The 10,812-nt window shown below is 33.6% G+C and overlaps 1 pseudogene; it reads left to right on the forward strand.

Annotated features, from left to right (window-relative positions):
- The first annotated feature begins 10,369 nt into the window (after positions 1 to 10,369).
- On the forward strand, positions 10,370 to 10,466 carry LOC122110488 (annotated as a pseudogene).
- The last annotated feature ends 346 nt before the right edge of the window (positions 10,467 to 10,812 follow it).

Here is a 10,812-nt window from a genome sequence, read left to right on the forward strand (position 1 = left end):
AACATTTCCTGATACTAAATACAACTACAAAGATGAAAGAGGATGCTAATGTAAGAGTTCCTTAGCTCATGAGTCATTAATGCAACAAAATGGAAAAAGAGGACATATTTATTGCTACCTCAATTATTCTGAAAAGTTGCAATGTCAAATCATTTGGTTCAGATTTTCATTCTTTGTCTACATAGTGCCATTAAGTGCACATAAATGCAAATATGAGCCAGGTGCTGGTGGCTCATGCCTGTAATCCTATCTACTCAGGAGGTTGAAACCAGAGGATTGTAGTTCAAAGCCAGCCTGGTCAGGAAAGTCCATGAAACATTTATCTTCAATTAACCCCAGAAATCTGGAAGTGGTGCTGCAGCTAAAGTGGTAGAGTGCTCAAGTTGTGCTGAAGAGCTGAGAGACAGTGCCCAGGATCAATGTTCAATCCCCACAACCAACAAAAAAGTGCAAATATAGCTTTAAATTTCCCCCAAAGGAATGATGAAGTCAATAGTAATCTTCCCAAATGATTTAGTAGTACACCTATTTTTGCTAACTTATTTTTTATGGCTTCTTTGCTAAACATATTCTCTTCTTTAAAAATTGTCAAATATTAGCTTTATAATAAACTTCATCTAAAATTTCTTGGTTCAAAAGAGAAGTTCATACAGTTGATGTCGCTTAGCTTTCTTACTGTCTTAGTTCAAAGTCAACCCAGGCAAGAGAGTCTGTCAAACTGTTATGTGTAATTAAACACCAAAAAAGCCAGAAGTGGAGTTTTGGCTCAAGCAGTGGAATATTAGGTTTGGGCCAGGTGGGAAAGAAAGACAACTGTTCAGGGACAGGGGCCAGTCTCTAATTTCAAGTCCCAGAACCAGCACAAACTAAACAAACAAGCACACTAAACAAACCCTGGGTATTTCTTTGGGACTCTCCTTAAAATGGTGGTGTTCCGAGAAGTGGCTGCTTTTGCTGATCATACTCACTAGATCCTGCTTTTTTGGAATCCTTATTGCTATGGAAAACTCAGGACCAGACTAAAGGAATTGATAACTGATTCCCGCAACAAGAGAATCATCTCAGGAGTGAAACATCCATCCATAGGACACTTTAAAACCTCCATATCTTTGCTTCTTTGCAGTAGAACACTTTTAAAACAAACTTACTTCCTTTTGTTCTATGCTGGCCTTCAAATGGCATATTGTGTCCTCTTCTAATACTCTCAACCAGAAGTTTACAGACAAGTTTTATATGAGTAAAAGACACTCAAAAAAGTCAGGGACAGAGTTTCCTTCCAGCCTTGGATTCTTTTCTTGTACAGTAAAAAGGAAAGCAATAGTTAATTTGAACTTTGTAATTTCTCTACGTTCAATTCCTCTCCTGGGATCAGTTTACACTTCCAGTAACAGTTACTTCCACTTACTTCCAGTAACAATCTATGGTGCTGCTCAAAAAAAAAAAAAGGATGTTTTCTGGTTTCATTGAAATAGCACAAGGACACATTTGTACATGAGGTAACACGTGTTTCAGAGACAACTAAGAAAGAGAAATGAAATTTAAATTGCTTATAAATACATTATCCATTAGAACATTTTTTCAAACTTCTTATGTGCTCTGTAAATTAAAGTGAATTTTAAATGTGAAGAAGGTTCTCAGATCATTTATTGTAAGTCTATGTGCTGTGCATTAATTTCCCAAGTGTACATGAGTTAACAGTAAGAGAAACAATAGCAATTATAGGAGAAAAAGAAGTTCTGTGTTTATGTATGTGTGAAATACAATATAGAGGACTCTACAAATAAGAAAACATTGAAACAATAAAGCCAAGTCCAGTATGCAGATTTATGGGATGATATAGAGAAAGCATTACTCCCAAGTGGAACACGAAGCATGAGGCCACTCCCTTTCTAAATCACGCTTGCTAATCACGTAAATGTGCAAAAAGTAGAATGGAAGAATGATTCTGTTTCCAATTCAAGTCAGATATGGGAGAATAGACTTAACTGGAAAAATGAGTCCATCTTGAGAGAACAGGAATTATACTAGCAATGAACCTGGTGGATAAGATCACATTTCTTTTTCTTTCCATTTCTTATATTCTTTTTGTTGTTTTTGTTGTTGTTCATGGCACTTGAAATATGGGACAGGGCGCTGTCCCTCTGAAACGCAGCTCAAGGCTAGTGCTCTTCCACTTGAGCCACAGTGTCACTTCCAGTTTTCTGGTAATTATTGGAGAAAAGAGTCTCCAGGACTTTTCTACCCATGCTGGCTTTAAACCCCAACCCCAGATCTCACAACAACTTGGTTTATGATCACATTTCTAACAGTGTACACTCAGGATATGCAAGGTATATGTTCATCTATCTTTATATGAATTCTTGAGTTAAAAATCTGGGCTACAGGTTAGCCTTTAAACTCACAAAGTTTGAAGTTTAAAAGTTGATACTCCTGGAAAAATGAAACCTAAGAATGTAAAGGAGTCTGGGAAGTTCAATTTGCATCCAACTTGGACAGTATAGGCTTTGAGACACTACCTATAATTAACCAGCCAAAAGCTTGAATACCAGTCACGAGCAAGATTTCTGAATAACAGATTTAGGTTTTTGCATACATACATACAAACATACACATACACACAGAGACACTTATAGGTGCACACAAAAATACACAAATGAAACAACTCTCAGAATATGTGGAATAGTTAGAAAACAATAGAAAATAGGTCCTGAGTAAAACTAGAATCAAGTGATAATTTTTAATATTGGAAAACCCTCTAGTGAACTTTCCCCCAGAAATTGAGAATATTACATCGGTAGGGACCAGAGATAATAAGAGAGTCAAGCAATCATTATTAACGGGATAGAATCAATGGTGGAATGAATCAGTGAACCCTGCAGGTGCATCTGAAAATGTTCATATCCTGTGTAAAATGTTAAAACATCTTTGAAAATAGTACATAAACAGTCTGAGCAGTCAGTCTGTGGATAAGATCACAGGAGAAGTTAAGAATTGCTAGTCTGTTTCTAGATTAAATAAACAAACTATGGCAGGGCAATGTGATACATGTCTGGAATTCTAGCACTCAGACAGGAGATTAGAGAGTGGAATTACATAACGATAGATTCCCTGGACCAGGTAGAATAATTTTGTCTCAGTAAAACAAACCAAGCAACAAGAAAGGAATACACAGTGGGAAGTTTGGGCTAATTTTGTAATTATGTTTGAGAAATGAAGATTCCTATTGAATGCATCTCATATATTTCCTCACTTGTGGTTTAAATTCTCTCATCATTACAGAACATTCCTAAATGCAAAATAGTTCATGATTCCCATCCAAAAGTTTGCAAAAGTAAGTAAGCCTCATTGTGTTGGATTCCAAATAAATTTTGAAAGTTTACAAAAGCTTAAGTCTGGAGAAATAGCAAAGTTCGTCTAATGTAGGACTTTGCAGACCTCGTTAAATTAGAATTTCGATTTAAAATATATTTTTTGATTTTGTTTGTAATTTCATATTCTATAGGATACTACAAAATTCTTTTTAAGCAGAGGGATTAATTGAAAAATTCACAAATGATTCTGGCATTCTATTTGCCTAGATACTCTTTAAAGAGAGTTAAAATTAGAACATAGTTAATAGATAATTCCCACATGTGTACCATGTTAATGTGAATAATCTAGACAGAGTTGCCAACAAATGGATGACATTAATTTACACATTTAGAAAAACCAATTTTTTAAGGGTTTGTTTTAATATGGTATGAAGAGAGTAATTGTGTGACATCTTCTTTCTTTTACCTATATATAACACAGGAAGCCATTTCCTTATTTACATGCCTCTGTATACATGGAGAAAAATGCCAGGTTTCGAGTTTGTTTTCTATTGTGTTTTTGTTTGATTGGTTCATCCTAGAGCTTGAACTCTTGGCCTGGACAGTGTCTCTGAGCCTGTTTATACTCAAGGCTTGTGCCCTACCACTTCAACCTCAGTGCCACTTGAGTCTGTCTTTTGTGGAGAAGTTTTTTGGAGATAAGATTCTAAGAAACCTTCCTGCCTGGGTGGACTTTGAACCATAATTTTCCTATCTTAGCATCCTGAATATCTATGATAGTTAAAAAAGTATAAATATAAATAATATTTGCAAGTGTTCTGATCTCAAGAATTCCAGTGGAGGAAAAATGATGCAGCTCAGTTTATTGTGGTGTTCTTTGCAGAACAAGGAGGGCGTCACATTTGCAGAGGTGTAGTATTTTTTCAAAATAGAGATAAGGTATTCATGATGTGAATTAAGGAATTTTAAGGTGCCACTTACAAGTTGGAAACTGTTGGGCTAGGATGACTTTATGGCATAAATCTTGGGAATGATGGTCATAGAAATAATAGCTTACTCTGATAATTGCTTACTCTTGAAGAATTAATTATTACATATGCTTCATAGTTTTATCCTCTACCAGAATGTGGCTATTTTTCTGTTGACTTCTCAATCTGCAACACCCCATTGGAAACTGCATCTATTGCAGAATTGCATAACATGCAAACATGTACTGTTTTGAATTTCTCAGGAATGTTGAGAATTTAAAAATGAGTAGTTATTAGTCATATGAATTTTGAAGAACACATATATTCTGTCCTCTTCACAACTAACTTACTTTTAAAAGTTATGGGTTTCTGTAGCATTAAACTGTTTTCTGTTTTAGAATGAGAAAGTACTAAATTTATTCTTTTTTGAAAAATTTGGCATGCATATTGTGAAAATATTGTCTAGTTGGATAACATTCAAGTTGATGACTCTCTGATAAAGAAAGGGTAATTAATTCAAATTAGATGCCAAATAGTATTAATTTTTAAAATATTACTACATAAAGAATATTATTTACTGTGCCAATACAGTGAAATTATATTTTACGCAGCTTATTTTTTCAATTTTATTATCAAAGTGATGTACAGTGCGGTTACAGTAATTGTAAGGTATTAAATCATAACTTTTCAAACTTGTTAACCCTCCCTCATTTTTCTCACAGTTTTCCTTCACCCCTTCACTCCTCACAAGTTGTAATGTATCTTTCCAACATATTGTCTTGTGAGTATTGCTATTGCATTGGTTTGCCTTTTGTCCTTTGTCTCACCATTATCCTTTTCCTCTTCCCTTCACTAATTAAGGCAAATGTATACACAATACAAAATGAAATACAGCAGGGATAAACCATAGGGGAAAAACCCAAAGAAAACAGAAATCACATAGTTCATCAGAAACAACAACCACAAATGAAAAAAATCTGTTTCCATATCTTGGAATTCGTTTTGCTTAGCATCAGCTAATATGGTTATATATACACATAACAAAGCCACTGGAAAATAATAGCTGCATGGATACTATATCATGAAAACAGCATGTTAACTTTTTGATGGTAAAGGTGGAATTAGGATTGGTGAATTCACGGTTGTGATAAAGGATTTTCAAGAGTTTTAAAGTGATGACAGTTAAATTTTAATTGTTCAAAATTTTTAACAACTTAGCCTATTAAAAAATTTTAAATTTGCTGGAAGAATAGGCTTTCATGCAAAGAAATCCAAAGAGACTTAGTAGAGAGGGAGCATTGTGGATGAAGATGGATCTTTTTCACACTAAACAAACAAACCTGAGAAACCTTGCTGTAAATCCTGTAGGTTCCCTTGGATTTGTCCTTACCCAGGAACTATATTCTCACTGTTTGAAACAAAGTTGTATTGGAATTTAAATTCAAAGTTCTTAAAAAAGTAAGGCATCAAAATTTGTGAATTTACCTTTAATTACCAAACAGTAATTCTCTGAAAAAGATAATTTGAGTCAAAATATTTAGGGAGAAAATGCCCTCCACAATGAAAGACGGTGTTGGGATTACACATTTCTGCTTGTAACACTTTCCACAATGTATTTGGATGTGAAGCAGTGAAACACAGAAAAAAAATCTGATTGGATATTTCATACCAATTATTTCACATTTCTAAGTGGCTCACATAAAATAATATCCTTATTAATATGAGATAGTGAAGACTTCTGTTATTACATATGCCAAAAAGTTCAGAAAAGAATTGAGCAAACGAAAAAGTTAATAAAGAATAGTTTTCTTAGAAGCCTTAGCTAAGCGTATTGTCTACAGCAGTGAAGGGAGGCCGAAACTTTTTGATATAAATTGTGTTAGTATTTTTACTCCCTAAAGTGATTTTACAGAGCCCATTTGGCTCACTACAATGCAAGACATGAAAATAAATTCCACATCCAATGAGGCAACTTGAAGAGTTTTAAAAGACAAATAATGAAGATGTAGCAGTGGTGGAGCCCGTATAGTCCTTCAGCTTCACTAGACTTGAAGCCAAGAAGCTGTGATTAATTGGAACTCCGGCAAGAGCTAAGAGGAGGACATAGAAGTGGGACATAGAAGCATTGTCCTTTTGTAACAGACACTGTCTTCCAAGGTATGGGTGATTTAAATCTATTCTCCTCCATACATCTTGGTGAAGAAATGCAAGACCAAGAGAAAAATAATCTATTGAAATAATTTTGCATAGAATAACTTCACTGTTCCTGATACAGTATGTAAGGAGAATTTTAAGAGAGAAGATAAAAGTGCATTATTTTTTGGTTTCCTCTAAGCATCATGTTAGCAAAATATATCTTTGAGGTTAGACAATTCTGATTGAACCAACAAGTGATGGAGTACTTATTTTTGTGGGCACTTTAGACACAAGAAGTCTTTCAAGGTAAAAGAAAAAAATAAAGCCAAATATTTGTGAGCACATCTTCTTGGACTGGAGACAAAGTTTTACATTAGATTTCTCAGCATTAACATAGATGTTGTTTCATGGCGACCAAATGCAAGAGGGAAGGTTAATGTACTCACTTGGCCAATTAAACAGCATGAAAGAAGAAAATGGCAAATAATATTTAATGAATTACTTTGAACAATTACTTTGACAGAAGAAAGAAGGAAAAATATAATTCAAAATCAATTGACTTCAAAGTATGAAGAAAGAGTAGTGAAGAGAGATTAGAGAAAATATAGAGGATTGTTTTCTCTCCAGTGGAGTAATGGGTTCTTGATCTTGTTTCTTCCATTCTATCCTCACAAGCTACCAAGTGTGTCTCAGAACTGGATTATCCAGTTCAGACAGAAAACTCGTAGAAGAAAGATACTATTTGCAGCAGATGTAGGTGATTTATAACCTTAGACAATCTATTTAATTCTGTTCAAAATTCTCCCCTATTCCAAACTTCCCTCTTTGAACAGCTTTGCTTGCTTTTCCCAAGACTGCCATTCATTAACTGATTAAAATTTTGAGAGGTCATATTCATACTCTCTAGAGATTGCTGTTTGGTTGTGATTTTTTGTGTGTTTTTGTTTCTTTTCGTGTTTTTTAACTGAATTTTAAAAGGTTGTGCAATTGTGTTACAATTAAATATATCCATCTAATTGCCCAATGCTCCTAGATCAGAGTCACTCCTTCCATCATTCTCAACCAATCCTTTCTCCAAGACTTATTTCCAATTTACCACTTCCTTTATCATATGTGTACATTGACTATTCTAGCTTTATTGCCCCTTGTTCATTTTTCATTCATTCTATGTCTTTAGTATATTTCCATTCTGGTTTCAACTTCCTTATAGTCATACGGTTAAACTGTCTATTAATACTTTGAAAGGTTTATATACATTCCATGGACTTTAAATCCTGCATATTCTTGAACTGATGTCAGCTTATATTTCCATAATTCATTCATCGGCAGCAACAATTTGCAAGACTGGAGACGTGAGACACCTAAACATGATTTTATTCTCATCCATTTGGAAGATTAACCTTTAGTCAAAAAGAAAGTTAAAAAATGTCTTAGAATGTATTCCTAACTATGAATTTTTATAAATGGCTTTGTACAATGGTGTGATTCTTTTATTTTACATGGAATAATATTTTCTACTATCTATAAGTTTTGGAAATAGAAGAAAATTAAAATTTATACCTAGAGAGGAATACTATAGAAATAGAAGACAGATATTAGTTTTGTCATATCTCTGATGAGTACCCATATTCAAGACTTAAAGTCATTTCTTACTATGTTAGACAGAGAGAAAACATAAAATAACATATGATAAGGCAACTATTTGTGACTTTTTAAAATATACCTTATTAAATGATGAAATTTATTAGCTTAAGTTTGGGTTTGATATTTAGGAGGCTGATCTATTTAACACATTTCTGGAAGGCCCTTACTGAAAAACACAAATTTTGGGTGATACTATTTCTACACTTTAATGAATGGTTGAACGTGTTTGGCAATAGTGCTGTGTAAATAATTCAACTCTATTGTAACTTGCTCTCTACACTTGAAAAATTTGTAAGTTACTAAGTATCATCAACTTGTCAAATGTTATTTTGGCGAATGTGATTTTAAAAAGTTTATTTGAAAAGAAATACACTTTCCGGAGATTAAATGTAGATTATCATTGGTTTGAGAGTGACATTTTTATAGCACAGAACCATGTTGTACTGAAGTCCCAGTGTTTTGAAGCACTCCTTAGTGCTTCAAATGTTTTTTTCTGAATTACATTTGACCTCTAAGTAAAGTTTTCCGAGCTTTGGTAGACCAATTATCGATCTATCCTTCCAGGAACTATTTTTTGGCCCACTTATATTGAAATAAAATCTTTCATTAATCATAGGGGAGGGGTATTAAAAATAATCTTATGACACTTTGTGAACTTGTTCACTCATATTGGCTGGTCATCTGTAAGTTGAATGTTTGAATTACAGTACTTTCTCTCAAATTTTCTGCTCATCCTTCATTTTAAGTTGCCTTGCATTTCACAATTGCTTACTGCTAATTCCTGGATCTCAAGGAATTGGAGCCCTGAAACATAGGAAATGAGAAATTGAGATGGGTCTTCAATTACTTTGTGTTGACATGTTGCATGGGCCTGGGTGAGAAGTATTGCCCTTGTTATCTGATGATGCAGGTAACTGGGACCTGGGATCCTAGGACCCATGGGTACTGCAGAAGAATAATATTTTTTAGACATCTTAGCAAAATTTGGGCATAATCAGTAGGAATTTTTCAGAAATATGGAGAAAGACAGTTTGGGACAAGCGAGTTAAATCAATAAACAGAACAGCAGACTAAAATCCATTATAGATTAGCGGAAAACATTGCTTTTTTTACCATGTGGATTCAGAAGACCAAGAACAGTTGGAATGTATCACACGTTTATACTAAAGACATTGCATTGATACTTTTTATATTCTAATATATATTTTAAACCTAATTATTTATATTCCAATTCTATTTATTGGAATAAATAAATATCAATTTATTTGTCAAATTATCAACTAATTCCAGTAAGTTTCACTGTGTGAAGTATAAGATCAGCACATATAAACATAAAATATATAACTATATATAATATAATTAAAAGGCACACGTTTTGCATTGTTCTGTTGTAGTGACTGTATCAAAAGCAACTCTGTTTTAAAGTATTATTCCATTATCTCTACCTCAGTGTTTGATATAGTTAGACCTAAAGCTTTACCCTTTGTAGATTTACAGCATGGAGGCAAGAGGAAACACTGTGATTAAAACATTATGAATTTAATGCCTAATAACGAGGAGAAACACATGGACTTCTCCTGCGACTATGAAAATATTTGGTGATAAAAAGGCAGTAGTGTAAGTTCCTGCCCAGTTGGATGGTAGATAGGCCAGGACATTAAGTAATCATGCATACTAACAATTTTTTCACCTTCTCGGCTTTAGCTACTTTTGAAATGGAAGATATAATAAACAATTATAATTTGATAAAATACCTTCTAGTCTGAACAGCTCTGTTTGAACTGTTCAGCTCTCTATGATCCCTTGTAACCAAGATGAGTTTTGTTCCAGTAAGACAATCTATGCTGTCAGTGTAAGATATTCTGGTTGGTCTGTTCCCACATGGAAGAAGGGTAAAGGCTCAGGTAGACATTTGTGCCAGTAACACCTCATTTGGGAAAATGTCAGCTGAAGAAGTTTAGAAGTAGCTCTTAAGCAACGCTTACTTTGAATCCATTAGGTCCACAAAGCTAATTCAGTGGATAAATAAGTACTTGAAAAAGCCATCACCTTTGGACCTATCTATAAATAATTGAGAGTACGATCAAATTCCAAATAAAAAGACTTAAGATAGTCATTGACAAAAAAAATTTGCAAATGTGAGCAATCGACTGATCAATATAATTTTTTCCACTATTCACAGAATTTTAGAGAAATAAGATCGATAGCATTGTTAGGAACAATAAGGTTTCCTTTTTACAGGTAGGCACCCATAGATATAAGCCTGTATAAAGATTGCATCATTAACTACTTAAATTTAGAGGATACTACATGCTTCAGCAGTACGTATACTCAAATTACACTACAGAGGTTAACATGGCACTTGCACAAGGATAATATGAAAATTTGAGAAGTATTCCATATTTTTCACTCTTCAGATGCAAGAAATGAAAAACAGTTATTAAAAAGTTGATTACAAAATTACAAGTGTAACAATACAAGTAATTCATATAATTCAATTTAGTTTGATATCAGTGTATTAAATCTTCACCTCAGAAAAGCTTTTACATACCATAAACTTTACAAAACTTTTCAAATTAGACAACATTGTCATTTTATCCCAAAGAAAAATAATATTAAGACCTAGAAAAAAAAAAGGAATCAAACTGTTTCTATATGGAATGCAATCGGAAAGGACACATTAATGACCCTATATATTATAAAATAATGTAGAATTCAAAGTATATCTAGGAGACAATAAAATAAATTATGAA

The sequence above is a fragment of the Dipodomys spectabilis genome, unplaced genomic scaffold, assembly GCF_019054845.1.
Source record: "Dipodomys spectabilis isolate Male_0828 unplaced genomic scaffold, ASM1905484v1 ptg000078l, whole genome shotgun sequence".
NCBI lineage: Eukaryota > Metazoa > Chordata > Mammalia > Rodentia > Heteromyidae > Dipodomys > Dipodomys spectabilis.